Genomic DNA, 15,347 nt, shown 5'->3' on the forward strand with positions numbered 1-15,347 from the left:
AGCAAATAACTGATTAACAAAGCTAAGCAATATATCAATAATAATAAGAGTAAAGTGTAAAGAATATTTTTTGAAAGAAAAAGGAAAATAAGAACCCCTACTAACTAAAAAAAGCAAAAAAAACCCCCACTGGGAGCTCAACCCCAGAGCTATACATCATACAAGCTTCCATAAAAAAACATCAATCCGCCAACTCAAATCCACTTTAAAAAAACAGAAGGAAACCACATTAATTAACTCAGATCAGATGATAGTAGCAGGCGAATGAACCCCACCTTTTCTCAAAATCAAATCGAGGATCAAAAGTTCACCTTCTGATTTTCTCCAAGCTAAGACAACATCACCTGAGAAAACCATTGTATCAAAGTAGGAGTAGAAACATCTTTCCATTTCAACAGAATAGCCCTTCTGGCCAATAATGTAACAAATGCAATTACATGTTGGTCTGATGGAGAAATACCATGAATATATTGAGGGACTATACCAAATAAAACTGTTAATTTATTAGGTTGTAGATTAATTTTTGAAGCTTTAGAAATTGTAGAGAAAATAGACTTCCAAAAATGTTTCAGTACAGAACACGACCAAAACATATGTGTGAATGTGGCTGTCTCGGTTTTACATCTGTCACACTGACTATCAACATTAGAACACATTTTTGACAGTCTCTCCTTTGTCAAATAGTAACGATGTACAATTTTAAATTGAATTAAAGAGTGATTGGCACAAATCGAAGAAGAATTGACCAACCTCAAAATCCACAACCAATCTTCTGCTATCAAAGTCATGTTAAGCTGTCTCTCCCAATCTTGCTTAATCTTAAGTGAAGGGTAATTCTGTTGCTATAACAATAAATTATAAATTTCCCAATAAAACCCTTCACTAAAGGATTCATTTTAAAAATAATATCTAACAGGTCAGAATCTTATAAATAGGGAAAATTACTTAAGTATTTTTGTAAGAAGTGTCTGACCTGAAGATATTGCAAGAAATGTGAATATGAGAGAGAGTATTGAGTTACTAATTTCTCAAAAGACTTCAGTCGGCCATTTTGGAACAAATCCATGAAGGAATAAACCCCTTTATTCCTCCAAAAAAGAAAAGTAGAATCACTTAATGAAGGTTTAAATAAATAATTACGATAAATTAAAACAAAAAGTTTAAATTTTTTAAGATTAATAATCTTAAGAAACTGAAACCAAATTTGTAATGACTGCTTAATCACAGGAAATAAATTTAAATTCGTAATTTTGGCCTGTTGTACAGGCAAAGCTCCTAATAATGAGGTTAAATGAAACTGTTTCACAGCATTCAATTCCAAATCAGCCCACAGAGGTCGTTCATCTCTATCCGCCCAATTTCACCAAAAACACATATAACGTATATTAACAGCCCAACAATACATTCTTAAATTAGGCAAAGCAAGACCTCCATCTTTTTTTAATTTTTGTAAATGATATTTAGCATTCTTGGTCTTTTCTTATTCCAAACAAAAGAGGAAATAATGGAGTCAACCTGATCGAAGAACCTCTTAGTTAAAAAAAAGGATATTTTGAAATACATATAAAAATTTTGGTAAAATCATCGTTTTAACTGCATGAATTTGGCTGACTAACGAAAGTGTAAGTGGATTCCATCTACAAAATAATTGCTTCATAAAATCCACTAAAGGAACCAAATTAGCTTTATAAAGGTCTTTATGATTTTTAGTGATAATAATAGCTAAATATTTAAATGAGTTTGTAACTCTAAAAGGAATATCATCATATATAGAAAGAGAATCATTTAGGGGAAATAATTCACTTCTATGAAGGTTTCATTTATATCCTGAAAACTTTCCAAAATCATTTAATAGTTTCAATAAGCTAGGAATGGATTCTTCAAGATTCGAAATACAAACTAAGAGATCGTCAGCATAAAGAGAGATCTTATGAACAGTCCCATTTATAAGAATTCCATGTATATCTTTAGCTTCACGAAGTGCAAGAGCCAAGGGTTCCAGCACCAAATTAAATAACGAAGGACTTAACGGACATCCTTGTCTCGTACCCCGTGAAAGCTGAAAGAAAGATCTGCAATTGTTAGTAATAACAGTAGCAATAGGGCTTTTATATATTATTCTAATCCACTTATTAAAATTAATACCAAAGCCAAATTTCTCTAAAACATTAAATAAGTATTTCCATTCAACTCTATCAAATGCCTTTTCAGCATCAAGAGAAATGACACATTGGGGAGCCTTAGAAAAGGATGAATATATAACATTTAACAATCTCCAAACATTAGAAAATGAATAACGGCCCTTTACAAATCCTGTTTGATCTTGAGAAATAATTTTAGCTAAAATATTTTCCAGCCGATTTTTGAGAGAATTTTAGCATCTACATTTAATAATATAATAGGTCTATATGAAGCGCAGTCAGTAGGGTCTTTATCTTTCTTAAGAATTAAAGAAATAGAAGCTTCATAAAATGTGGGAGGTAACTCTCCTATCAAAAAAGAATCTTTAAGCATTTCCAACATATAAGAGAGCAATTCTTCAAATGTTTTATAAAATCCTACAGAATAACCATCCAGTCCAGGAGCTTTACCAGATTGCATTGAAAAAATAGCTTTCTAAATTTCGCTTTCAGCAATAGGAGCATCAAGAGTTTGTTGATCATCAACAGAAATTCGAGGAAAATGAATCTTTTGTAAAAAGCATTCATTTTAGAAGAATAAACTGGAAACTGAGATTTATAAAGTTCAATATAAAAGTCTTGAAAAATTTTATTAATATCTTCATAATTGCATGCTAAACTACCATCTCCCTTATGAATTTTTAAAATTTGTCTTTTAGCTCTAGCTGCTTTTAATTGAGATGCTAATAGATTATTATTTTTATCTCCAAATTGACTTTTCAATTTAAGTAAATTTCTTTCAATAGGATAAGTTAATAATAAATTATATTGTGATTGGAGTTCAACTCTTTGTTTAAATAAATCAATTTTAGGAGAGACTGCATAAATATTATCCAAGTCTCTAATTTGTTCGGAAATTTTTATTTAACTCTGTTTTTGTCTGTTTCTTAAGCTTAGCTGAATAGGAAATTATCTGACTACACAAATATGCTTTAAATGTACCCCATATAATCAAATTTGATACATCTCCTATATTGTTAAAAAGAAAAAAATCTTTTATCTGAGTATCAATAAATTTGACAAAGTCCAGACGTTGTAATAATTTTTCTGGAAAATGCCTAGGAAAATTTGCAATAGCAATGTCATTCAATTCAAAAGCTAAACTTAAAGGCGCATGATCTGAAAGAACTATAGCATCATATTCACATTTCTGGACTTTGGACAAAAATCGGGGATCAACTATAAACTAATCGATTCTCGAATACTTTTTGTGAATGTGTGAAAAAAAAGAATAATCTCTATCATTAGGATGTAAATGTCTCCAAATTTCAACCAGGCCAAAATCAATTAGAAAAGAATTAGTAAGTGATGCAGAACAACTTGGAAGCCACTGATTAGTTGAACTCCTGTCAATCAAAGGGTTTAAACAACAGTTAAAACCACATATTCATTTAAGTCCGACAATAAAGCAAATACATTTTTAAAAAAAGAAGAATCATCTACATTAGTTCCATATAGGTTAACCAGAACAATTTTTCTATCACAAATTGTTCCTTAAACAATTAAAAATCTACCATTAATATCTGACACAATATCTTCTTGGATAAATAAAATATTAGATTTAATAAAAATAGATACTCCCTTTGTTTTATTTTGACAAGTAGCATGAAGTTGAAGGCCCTTCCACATTTAAAAAAATCTATTTTGATCGCCTGTTTTGATATGCGTTTCTTGAACAAAACTTATTTCGGGTTGGAATCGATTAATGATTTAAAAAGTCTTCTTTCGCTTAATAGGATGATTCCAACCACGTACATTCCAACTTATCTGTTTAATTGCCATAATTTTTTTATTTTACTTAGCACATAAATGGACGCATACCAGAGCAGGTTAATCCAAACTGGCAGTGATAAGTACAACAAAACACAAAATGTACATGCTCCGGAGCTCCGTAATGGGGAAAAATACCAAAAAGAAAACTAAAATTAATCTACAGTTAATCCTGTAAATCAAAACTAACCCTAATCCTCCCACCACCCCAAAAAGCCCAAAATTTGGCAAAAAAAGCTGAAATGTCTCCCCAAATGGGCGAGCTGCCCATTTTATAACAATGGTTTTAAAAAGCTTTCCTTAATTCCTCCCCCCAGTTACAAAAAAAGATAAGATACAGCCCTAAAATCAAAAAGCCCTGCAAAGAGAAAAATATTTTGCTAAATATAAAAAGCCTAACACTACAAAGCAACACACCACCATATCAAGTCATGTTAACTGGTTCTTCTGCCCACTTACAGGCCTTGCTTCTAACTGATATATATGCAATTTAAATATCAATTTACTTTGGTGCCTTCCATTACTTTACGGAGTATTATTGTGCTGGAACAATGGAAACTGGGAAGGCTGGGTAATCATTAAAACATGGAACAGATTCCCAGCTGAGATGGTTAATACAAGAGGACACAATTTTATGGTGATCAGAAGAAAGTATAGGGATCTCAGAGATATTTGTTTTCATTGACCAGTGGGTATGTGAAAAGATCTACCATGGGTAGTCATAGAGGCAGGCACAACAAGGACATTCAAAAAACTCTTAAATAGGCTCATAGTGAAAGACAAATAGAATTCTCTAGAGGACAGAAGCATTAGATTAATCATGAAGTAAATTGAAAGTCAAGCAGAACAATAGGGACCAAAAGGCCAGCACTGTGAACTATGAAAACTATCACTTAAATAATGAAAAAGGAGAATAAAACAAATAATAAAACAGATAATCAAACAGTCTATCCGTTGTCTTAATTCACTCAGTAGACCAAACAGATTACGAAAAGTCATTCATCATTCACATCGAAAGGTTCACATCTTCTTTAAATGGTTGATCAGTTAAAGGACACCTTAAGCAAATCAAAAATATTCAAAGCTTATCTTCTTTCCGAAAGAACAATTATTCAGCAGACCTAAAACCATTCAAACCTTGGCTACAACCAGAATAGAGTTAACATAATCCAATGCCTCCTTGGGGTCCAGAAAAACACGTGGGGTCGAATCTTTGGAAATTAATTTTAATCGAGCTGGATATTGAAGTGATGGGAATAATCCCTTATCATAGGCTATCTTCATAGTTGGAACGAATTTAGACCGCAGAGCCATAACCTCCCGTGGGTAATCTTCATAAAAACGAAGCTCGGAACCTTTAAATTTAACAACTTTTTGTTTCCTTGCATATTTTCTATTCGGTCTTTAACTTTAAAATGAAGAAAGGAGACTTGGTCTATCTTGGCGAGATGTCGCAGTAAAACTTCTAAATGCCCTTTCGATGTCGGGAGGCTGAGATAAAATATCTGAAATCAGAGATTGAAACAGGTTAGCAAAATAGTCTAATAAATCTTCAGTCTCAGATCCTTCCTTCAATCCAACAATTCAAATATTATTCCGACGAGATCTTGCTTCCAAATCGATAATCTTCTATTGCGACTTCTCCAAACGCGCTGATATTTCTGCAATTTGTCACTTCGCCTCTTTAAGTTCAGAATTCAGAGCAATAATGTTTTCCTGCACAAATTGAACACTCTCTTGTAACAATCTCATCTCAGAAGAGGGAGCATCAAGTTTTACCGTGTTGTTGTCTACCTTCTCATCAAGACCCATCAGCGAATTTTCTAAACGTTCGACCCAGGCTGGTGTTTCCTCAGACATTTTCCCCTTTCCGTTGCTGGATTCAGGAAGCTGCTTTCCACTTCTTAAAGATTGTGACGTAGTAACAACTATTCCCTCTAAGATCCGACAAATAAAAGTTAAAAATTCAAAGTTTAAACTGGGGAAAAGGAAGAATTAATTGCAGCCACACAGATCTGTGTGTCACTCCATTAGACAGTAGGCGGCGCTATTGGGAGTATTCTATAGGCCCCCTGGCAGCAGCACATTGGGAGGCAGATTTTGGAAAGGTGCAAAAATAAAGGGTTTGTTATCATGGGTTACTTTAACTTCCCTAATATTGATTGGCACTTGATTAGTTCCAATGGTTTAGACAGGGCAGAGTTTGTCAAGTGTGTCCAGGACGGATTCCTGTCACAGTATGTTCAAGTCAAGTGAAGTCAACTTTTATTGTCATTTCGACCATAACCGCTGGTACAGTGCATAGTAAAAATGAGACAACGTTTTTCATGGACCATGGTTGGCAGGACAACTGGGGGAATGCCATACTAGATCTAGTATTAGGTAATGAACTGGGTCAGGTCACAGATCTCTCAGTGGGTGAGCATCTGGGGGACAGTGATCACCGCTCCCTGGTCTTTAACATTATCATGGAAAAGGATAGAATCAGAGAGAACAGGAAAAGTGTTAATTGGGGAAGGGCAAATTATGAGGCTATAAGGCTAGAACTTGCGGGTGTGAATTGGGATGATGCTTTTGCAGGGAAAGGTACTATGGACATGTGGTCGATGTTTAGGGATCTCTTGCAGGATGTTAGGGATAAATTTGTCCTGGTGAGGAAGAGAAAGAATGGTAGGGTGAAGGAACCATGGGTGACAAGTGAAGTGGAGAATCTAGTCAGATGGAAGAAGGCAGCATATGTGAGGTTTAGGAAGCAAGGATCAGATGAGTCTATTGAGGAATATAGGGTAGCAAGAAAGGAGCTTCAGAAGGGGCTGAGGAGAGCAAGAAGGGGGCATGAGAAGGCCTTGGCGAGTAGGGTAAAGGAAAACCCCAAGGCATTCTTCAAATATGTGAAGAATAAAAGGTTGACAGGAGTGAAGATAGGACCGATTAGAGATAAAGGTGGGAAGAAAATCTACCTTTCGTGATTTTTATTAATGACCTGGATGTGGGGGTACAAGGGTGGGTTGGCAAGTTTGCAGACGACACAAAGGTTGGTGGTGTTGTGGATAGTGTTGAGGATTGCTGAAGATTGCAGAGAGACATTGATAGGATACAGAAGTGGGCTGAGAAGTGGCAGATGGAGTTCAACCCAGAGAAGTGTGAGGTGGTACACTTTGTTAAATGCCTATGAAATGGATTTTTAGAGCAGTTTGTCATTGAGTCTACTAGGGGATTGGCAATACTGGATTGGGTGTTATGTAATGAACTGGAGTGAATGAGAGCTTCAGTTAAAAGAACCCTGAGGAGGCAGTGATCACAATATAATTGAGTTCAACTTGAAATTTGATAGGGAGAAAGTAAAGTCTGACCTACAGTATTTCAGTGGAGTAAAGGAAATTACAGTGGTATGAGAGAGGAGATGGCCAAAGTAAATTGGATGAAATGCTGGCAGGGATGACAGCAGAGCAGCAATAGCCTGAGTTTCTGGGGAAAATGAAGAAGGTGCAGGATAGATGTATTCCAAAAACAAATACTCAAATGGCAAAATAGTACAACCATGGCTGACAAGGGAAGTCAAAGCGAATGTAAAAGCAGAAGAGGGTGAATACAACAACACACAAATTAGTGGGAAGACAGAGGACTGGGAAACTTTTGAAACCATTAGAGCAACTAGAAGAATCATTAGGATGCAAAAGGTGAAATATGAAAGCAAGCTAGCAAACAATATCAAAGTAGATAGTAAAAGCTTTTTCAAATATGTAAAAAAATAGGGTGGACAAATATTAATGGTGGACAAGGAGATGGCAGATGAACTAAATTAATATTTTACATCAGTCTTCGCTGCGGAAGATGCTACCAGTGTGCCAGATGTTGAAGGGTGTGAGGGAAGAGAAGCGAGTGCAGTTACTATTACAAAGGAGAAGGTGCTCAAAAAGCTGAAAGAGTGAAGGGTACATAAGTCACCTGGACCAGATGAACTGCACACTAGAGTTCTGAAAGAGGTAGCGGTAGAGATTGTGGAGGCATGAGCAATGATCTTTCAAAAATCATTGGACTCTGGCATGGTGCCAGAGGACTGGAAATTGCAAATGTCACTCCACTCTTTAGGAAAGGAGGAAGTCAACAGAAAGGAAATTAGAGACCAGTTAGCCTGACCTCAGTGGTAGGGAAGATGTTGGAGTCAATTGTAAAGGATGAGGTTATGGCGTGTTTGGGGACAAAGTCAGCATGGTTCTCTGAAGGGAAAATCTTACCAGACAAACCTGTTGGAATTCTTTGAGGAGACTACACGTAGGATAGATAAAAGGGATGCAGTGGATGTTGTATATTTGGACTTTCAGAAGGCCTTTGACAAGGTGCTACACCTGAGGCTGTTTACCAAGTTAAGAACTCCTGGTGTTACAGGAAATTTACTGGCGTGGTTAGAGCATTGGCTAATTGGTAGGAGGCAGCGAGTGGGAGTGAAAGGATCCTTTTCTGGTTTACTACCAGTGACTAGTGCTCCGCGGGGGTCGGTGTTGGGACCGCTTCATTTTATGCTGTATTTCAATGATTTAGATGATGGAATTGATGGCTTTGCTGCCAAGTTTGCAGATGATACAAAGATTGGTGGAGGGGCAGGTAGTTTTGAGGAAACAAGTAGGCCACAGATGGACTCAGACAGATTAGGAGAATGGTCAAGAGAGTGGCAAATGAAATACAATGTTTGAAAATACATGGTCCTGCACTTTGGTAGTAGAAATAAATGTACCGACTATTTTCTTAACAGGAAGAAAATTCAAAACTCTGAGATGCCAAGGGACTTGGGAGTCCTTGTCAGAACACCTCAAAAGGTTAACTTGCAGGTAGAGTCGATGGTCAGGAAGGCAAATACAATGTTAGCATTCATTTCATAAGGTCTAGAATACAAGAACAGGGATGTGATGCTGAGGCTTTCTAAAGGACTGGTGAGGCCTCACCTTGAGTATTGTGAACAGGTTTGGGCTGTTCATCTCAGAAAAAATGTGCTGGCTTTGGAAAGGGTTTAGAGGAGGTTCACAAGGATGATTCCGTGAATGAAAGGGTTATCATACCAGGAATGTTTCATGGCTCTGGGTTTGTACTTGCTGGAATTTAGAAGAATGCAGGGGGGCCTCATTGAAACCTATCAAATGTTGAAAGGCCCAGACAGAGTAGATGGAGAAAGGATGTTTCCCGTGGTGGGAGAGTCTTGGACAAGAGGGCACAGCCTCAGGGGAGAGGGGTGCCCTTTCAAAACGGGGATGCAGAGAAGGTGATGAATCTGTGGAACTTGTTACCACAGGCAGCTGTGGAGGTCGTTGGGTGCATTTAAGGCAGAGCTTGATAGGTTCTTGATTGGACACGGCATCAAGGGTCATGGTGAGAAGGCCAGGAAGTGGGGCTGAGGAGGAGAGAAAAGGATCAGCCCTGACTGAATGGCAGAGCAGACTCAATGGGCCAAATGGCTCATGGTTTATGGTCTTATGGTCTTCTATTGTTTGATTAAGCATTCCTGTTCATTTAAATAATTCATTATGGGTTATATGTATAAATACATGAATTGCAAACGTCATCATGCCACAATGATATGTGTGCCTCACCTAAAGTAAAATCAAAGTTAGACCGGCATTTCAGATTCCCATGTCTTCCTTTCAATTAGTTTAATGTCCTGAACTTACAAAACATAATATTGATGATGAGGTATTTTTAAAATGAACCCGAGATGGATCCCGACCCATTCAAATGGATGCTTTTGGGGAGGGTTTAAGTGAATTTGAGAGGAGGATGGGAACCAGAGTGATACACCTGAGGAGGGCAGTGTGTAGTGAGACTGTGAGGAAAGACAGGCAGGTGATAGGGCAAAATTGCAGTCAGTGTGATGAGTTAAAGTGTAACAGAGGGCCAAAATCAAAAAGAGTTCTGAATACAGGACTGAAGGTGTTATGTCTGTGAACATCACTCCCCGGTTTCCTTGGGCTGCATTAAGTCGAGGGAAAACACTCCGGTCCTGCCAAATGCATGAGGTTGAGAGCCCGGTTTGTGTGGATGCTGTGTAATGTGATCCCCTGCTACAACTCAGTGCCAAGAACGAACAGACAGCACACCGCATACAATTAGAGGAATAATATTTATGAAACTTAACTTAACTGAAGGGTTAGTAAAGAGAAGAAAGGAAAAAACAAAAAGGGCCCGTTATAATTAAACAGTCAGATGTGCACAAGTTGAAGCTCAGCTCTTCCAAAAGTTCTATTCACCGATCCTCAGTAAACCTCAGCATCCTGCTCCATCGCATCACGGTCCTCCACCGGGTCGAATCCTACGACTGGTTCTCTCCAGTGTCTTCTCCCTTCATCTCCCTCCGAATACAGACTCCAGCTCACACCGGTGGCAGGCACACACGAATAAAAAACCTGCTCCCCAGATTGGATGTTTCACATTCCAAAGCACCTGTTATCTCTAACCATAAGCCAAACACTGTTTCGACAGAAAGACCATTGCATTCGCAGTGAAACCTTTCCCAGGGCATCATATTTAAATGCAACCAGTATACGGAATAAGGGAGATGGCCTTGTGACTCTGGCAGGTTTGATGTTGTGGGCACCGCTGAGTCGTGGCTGAAAGAAGATCATAGTTGGGAGTTTAAGATCCAAGGAGACACATTGTACTGAACGGAGGGGCAGGTAGGCAGAGGGGGTGGTGTGGTAAAAAAAGTGAAGTCAAATCCATTCAAAGAGGTGACGTGGGATTGGAAGATGTGGAATCCTTGTGAGTATATTCGAGAAACTGTCAGGGTAAAAAGACCTTGATGGGAGCTATAAACCGGCCTCTGAACAGTAGTCAGGATGAAGAATACAAAGTACAGGATAGAAAAAGAATGCCAAAAGGGCAATGTGACAATAATTTTGAGGGGATTTCAGTATGCAGGTAGATTGTGCAAATTAGGTTTGTGTTGGATCCTAAGAAAAAGGATTTATAGAATGCCTACAAGATGGGTTTCTAGACCAGCTTGTCTTTGAGCCGACTAGGGGAACGGCAAATCTGCAATGACCCAGATTTGATGAGGAAGCTTAAGGTAAAGAAACCCCTAGGAGGCAGTCAACATAATATGATAGAATTAACCCTGCAGTTTGAGAATGGGAAGATAAAATCAAATATATCAGCATTACAGTGGAGTAAAATGACTTACAGAGGCATGAGAGAGGAGCTGGCCAAAGCTGAGTGGAAAGAGATACCAACACGGATATAACCATATAACCATATAACAATCACAGCACAGAAACAGGCCATCTCGGCCCTCCTAGTCCATGCCGAACCCTTAATCTCACCTAGTCCCACCTACCCGCACTCAGCCCATAACCCTCCACCCCTTTCCTGTCCATATACCTATCCAATTTTACCTTAAGTGACACAACTGAACTGGCCTCTACTACTTCTACAGGAAGCTCATTCCACACAGCTATCACTCTCTGAGTAAAGAAATACCCCCTCGTGTTTCCCTTAAACTTCTGCCCCCTAACTCTCAAATCATGTCCTCTCGTTTGAATCTCCAAAATGATGGCAGAGATGATGGCAGAGTAGCAATTGCTCGAGCTTCTGAGAGAAATTCAGAAGGCACAGAAAAAATACGTCTCAAAGATGAAGAAATATTCCAAAGGGAGAATGAGACAAACCTGGCTGACAACAAGGGAAGTCAACGACAGCATAAAGGTACAAAGGAGGGCATATAATCTGGCAAAAATTAATGGGAAGGTAGAAGATTGGGAAGCAACTAAAAAACACAAGGAGAGACAAGATGAAATATGAAGTTAAGCCAGCCAATAATATAACAAAAAGTGTTATCAGATATATAAAGAGTAAACGAGAGATGAGAGAGTGGACATTAGCCCAATGGAAAATGATGCTGGAGAAGTAGTAATGGGGGACACAGAAATGGTGGAGGAAATTAATAAATACTTTGTGTCACTGTGGTGGACAGCAGCTGAATGCCAGAAATGTGAGAGTCTCTGGGGGCAGAAATGAGTGCAGGCATGTATGCTAGAGCTGTTGGGCAGGGGTTGAACTAATTTGGGAGGGTGATGGAAACTGGAGTGATAGGGCTGAGGACGGGGAGGTCAGTATACAAGCAGATTCAGTGTGTAGTGAGACTGTCAGGAAGGACAGGAAGATGATGGGGAAAAATTGAACTCAAGTGGGATGAGTTGAAGTGGAATATGGGGACAAGATCAAAAAGGGTGATGAACACAGGACTGAAGGTGTTATATTTGAATGCGCACATTATATGGAATAAGGTAGATGATGTTGTAGCACAGTTAGAGATATGACGTTGTGGGCATCACTGAGTTGTGGCTGAAAGAAGATCATCGTTGGGAGCTTCACATCCAAGGATACACATTGCATCAAACGGACAGGCGGGTGGGCAGAGGGGATGGACGGGGGGGGGGGGGGGGTGGGGGGGTGGGGTGCATGGCTATGTTGGTAAAAAAATGAAATCAAATGCTGAGAAAGGGGTGACATTGGATCAGAAGATGTGGGCATAGTTAAGAAAGTGTAAGGGTAAAAAGTTCCTGATGGAGTAATACACAGGCCTGTGAACAGTGGATGTTAAATACTTGGATTTTCAGAAGGCCTTTGATAAAGTGCCACACAGGGGCTGCTTAACAAGATCTGAGCCCTTGATATTATAGGAAAGATACTAGTATGGATGGAGCATTGGCTGATTGGCAGGAGGAAGAGAATGCGAATAAAGGGAGCCTTTTCTGATTGGCTGCTGGTGATCCACTGCGCAGGGATCAGTAAGGAAAATCAGGTTAGTACTGGATTATTTGTGGAATGCCTGTGAGATGACTATCGAGCAGGGGAAAGACTACTCTGGATTGGATAATGTGGAATGAGCTGGATTTGATGAGGGTGCTTAGGGTAAAGGAACCCTCAGGAGATAGTGATCATCATTTGATGGAATTCACCTTCCAATTTGAGAGGCAGAAGCTAATGTCAGATGTATCAGTATTACAGTGGAGTAGAGGGAATTACAAAGGCATGAGAGAGGAGCTGGCCAAAATCGATTGGAAGAAGTTAGTAGCAGGGATGGCAGCAAATCAGGAAAGGATGGAGTTTCTGAGAGCAATTTAGAAGGTGCAGAATAGATAAATCCCAAAGAAGAAGTATTCTAAAGTCAGGATGACGCATCCCTGAATGACAAGAGAAGTGAAATACACCATAAAAGCAAAAGAGAGGGAATATAATAGAACCAAATTCAGTGGGAAGTTAGAGGATTGGGAAGTTTAAAAAAACAACAGAAGGCAACTAATAAAGCCATAATGACAGAAAAGATAAAATATGAAAGTAAGCTAGCCAATAATATCAAAGCGGATACCAAAAACTTTTTCAGATATAGAAAAAGTAAAAGAGAGGCAAGAGTTTATATTGGACTGCTGGAAAATGATGCTGGAGAGGTAGTAATGGGGGACAAGGAAATGGTGGATGAACTGAATAAGTATTTGCATCGCTTTTCCCTGTGCAAGACACTCGCAGTATGCTGGGAGTTTGAAATTGTCAGGGAGCAGAGGTGAGTGTATTTGCAATTATTAGTGAGAAGGTGCTTAGGAAGCTAAAAGGTCTGAAGGCAGATCAGTATAGACGAGATGGGCGACATCCCAGGTTGTGATAGAGGTAGCTGAAGAGATTTGTAATGATCCTTCAAAAGTCAATAGTTTCTGGCATGGTACCAGAGGACTGGAAAATTGCAGATGTCTCTCACTCTTCATGAAGGGAAGGAGACAGAAGTGAGGCCAGATAGCCTGACCTCAGTGGTTGGGAAGATGTTGGAGTCGATTGTTAAGGATGTGGTTTCCAGGTATTTGGAGGCACATGATAAAATAGGCTAAAGTCAGCATGGTTTCCTCAAGGGAAAATCTTGCCTGACAAATCTGTTGGAATTGCTTTAGGAGTGACAAGCAGGATAGGCAAAGGATAATTGGTGGATATTGTGTACTTGGATTTTCGGAATGTCTTTGACAAAGTGCTACACATGAGGCTGTTTAACAAGATAAGATCCCATGGTATTAGAGGGAAGATACGAGCATGGATAAAGCAATGGCTAATTGGCAGAAAGCAAAGAATGGTTGGCTGTCAGTGATTAGTGGTGCTCCACAGGGGCTGTGTTGAGACTGCTTCTTTCTACATTATATGTCAATGGTTTGAATGATTAATTGATGGGTTTGTGACCAAGTCTGCGATTGATATGAAGATAAGTGGATGATCAAGTGGTGTTGTAGAACAGGGAGATCATAGAAGGACTTAAATAGCTTCAGAGAATAGGCAAAGAAGAGGCCGAGGCAGATGAAATACAGTGTTGGATAGTGTATGGTCATACATTTTGGTCGAGGGAATAAAAGTGTAGACTATTTTCTCAATGGGGAGTGAGAAACTCCCCCAAACAGTAAAGCTGATCAACACCTCCACCCACTAACCCACCCCTCCACACCCCCAACCATCACTACTTTATCATTTCCTATCAGAGTCACCTGCCGTACAGACACTCCTGTGTAGTGTCACTATATGGACATATAATCAATATATGCATTCAAACTATCTTATGTAGTTATAGTTATTGGTGTTTTTTTATTATTGTGTTACTTATATAATTTCATTTTTGAGCTGTATCAGATGAGGAGTAACAACTATTTTGTTCATTATACTTATGTACTGGAAATAATGTTTTAAACTCCTGAATCATGAATCTCTAGTTGAGCAGCTCATTCCACATCTTCTATGTAGGAAACCTATCCCTCAGGTCCCCTTTAAATTTTTCCCCTTTCACCTTGAACCTGTGCTCTCTACTCCCAGACTCCCCTCCCTTGGGGAAAAGACTGTGACCACCCACGTTATCTCAGTCCCTCATAATTTTATAAACATCCATAAGGTCACCACTCAGCTTCCAGAATTCCAGGGGAAACAGTCCCAGCCTCTTCTCATAACCCAGCCCCAACCCTGACCCAGTTACCTTTTGTGAATCAGGTTTGCCCCCTCTCCAGCTTATCAGATCACTTCTCCGACAAGGAAACCAGACTGCACATGACACTCTGAATGTGGGCTCCAGCAGTGCCAGGCAAATTGTGGACAACACTCCCACCTGGTGGTGTTCCGCTGCAACGACAGCTTCCCTGTGGTCAACATCCCCACCTGGTGCTGTTTTACTGCAATGACAGCTTCCCTGTGGTCAACACCCCCACCTGGTGGTGTCTTCCCGCAATGACAGGTACCCCTAGGGAGAACCCCGCCACCTAGTGGTAGCCCACCGCAATGACAGGTCCCCATGGCTAACAATCCCACCTGGTCTGATTCTAACACAATGACAGGGCCCCATGTGGACAACACTCGGGGGCAAACACATTCTGCTGAAATGAGGCAAAG

This window comes from Hypanus sabinus, chromosome X1 (assembly GCF_030144855.1).
Source record: "Hypanus sabinus isolate sHypSab1 chromosome X1, sHypSab1.hap1, whole genome shotgun sequence".
NCBI classification, from domain to species: Eukaryota; Metazoa; Chordata; class Chondrichthyes; order Myliobatiformes; family Dasyatidae; genus Hypanus; species Hypanus sabinus.